The 1,237-nt window shown below is 46.0% G+C and overlaps 1 protein-coding gene across 4 annotated transcripts in view; it reads left to right on the top strand.

Annotated features, from left to right (window-relative positions):
* The window catches only part of CACNA1E (calcium channel, voltage-dependent, R type, alpha 1E subunit), a 344,242-nt gene that overhangs the window by 135,238 nt on the left and 207,767 nt on the right, over window positions 1-1,237 (top strand). The window lies entirely within an intron of this gene.

The following is a 1,237-nucleotide window of genomic DNA, read 5'->3' as shown; positions in this document are numbered from 1 at the left end:
TTATTTTTTCCTCAATTTATCATTCACTGGAAAAGATGTATTGAGCAATTTCTTTCAGTGCACTTGAGAGTGTGGTCCAGCTTAGAATGAGCCGGGAGCAGTTAGTACAATTGCACATTCCTGGGCCCTGCCCCACATTTAGTGAAACAGCATTTCCAGAGGTAGGATGAAGGTTTCTGTATTTTTAACGTGCTGCCTCATGATTCTGAGGCCACACCAATGTTTGAGAAACACTGTCCCACATGACTGCAGTTGCCCAGCATGGGGAAGGTGAGGTGGCATGTGACATGGGGCAGTACTGAAGAAAAAGGTGTACTTCTGCCTTCAGCCTGTGTCTCCCATGGATGGCTTTCCATGAGATCATCTTCATTCAATATTTGTCTGACATAAAGTGATTGACACACAGTGGGCTCTCAGGAAGCAGTTAATTTATTGACCTGAGTCTAGAAGTTAAGGTGTAGTAAGTCATGTGCGTGACTTATTCTTGTAACAACATATTCTTGTAACAACAGGGCAAACTGGATGTAGTGAATGGCTGGGAGATATATAAGTAGAGATCTCTGGGAAGAGGGAGTGGTTAATTTAAAGCGAGCTTCCGGAGAGCCTGTGTAGACTCTGGGCCTGCAGTGAGGCCAGTGGACTCAAGGAGAGTCAGTGATAGTGAATTGCAGCCTGTTGGACAGAGAATCAGAGCTCTTCACAGTGTATCTGCGGCATCATTTACCTACTGGGTGCTTAGATGCTATTTTACATTTTTTTTTTTTCAGGGACAAGGCTCAGAAACAGACTTTAAAAGGTTGGTGGGGTGAGAAGTTGGGTGTACTAACTTTCTCTTAAGTACCTTCCTTCTCCGTGACTCTGCCTCATTTTGTGTCTGTTGAAAACAACATGCATAGATTTACATATCTTTGCCTTCCTCAAGCTTTATATGCATAGTTAAAGGTCAACTTTTCTCAGTGGTGAAGGTCCAGCAGATGCCCTCCCTGTCACCCTGTCACCCCCTACACTCATGCCCTCGATTATAGCTCAGTTCTCACCCGGAGAGAGGGAGGGTTTGAACAGGAGCCTCTTTCCTCCAAGGTGCTAGGTGCCAGGGCCCCACTTTACACTTCTGGAGGGCTCTTTTTAAAGGGACTCCTGAGGACCCCCCTCTCCACCACCTTCCTCCCCCTTTCTTGAGCTCCCATTGTCCGTCCACAAGAGGAAACAGGATTTGGTGGCGTTAATCACAGGAAAA

Source organism: Galeopterus variegatus, unplaced genomic scaffold (assembly GCF_000696425.1).
Source record: "Galeopterus variegatus unplaced genomic scaffold, G_variegatus-3.0.2 Scaffold314, whole genome shotgun sequence".
Lineage (NCBI taxonomy): Eukaryota > Metazoa > Chordata > Mammalia > Dermoptera > Cynocephalidae > Galeopterus > Galeopterus variegatus.
The sequence above is the reverse complement of the archived record's forward strand: the minus strand, read 5'-3'. Positions and strand labels throughout refer to the sequence as shown.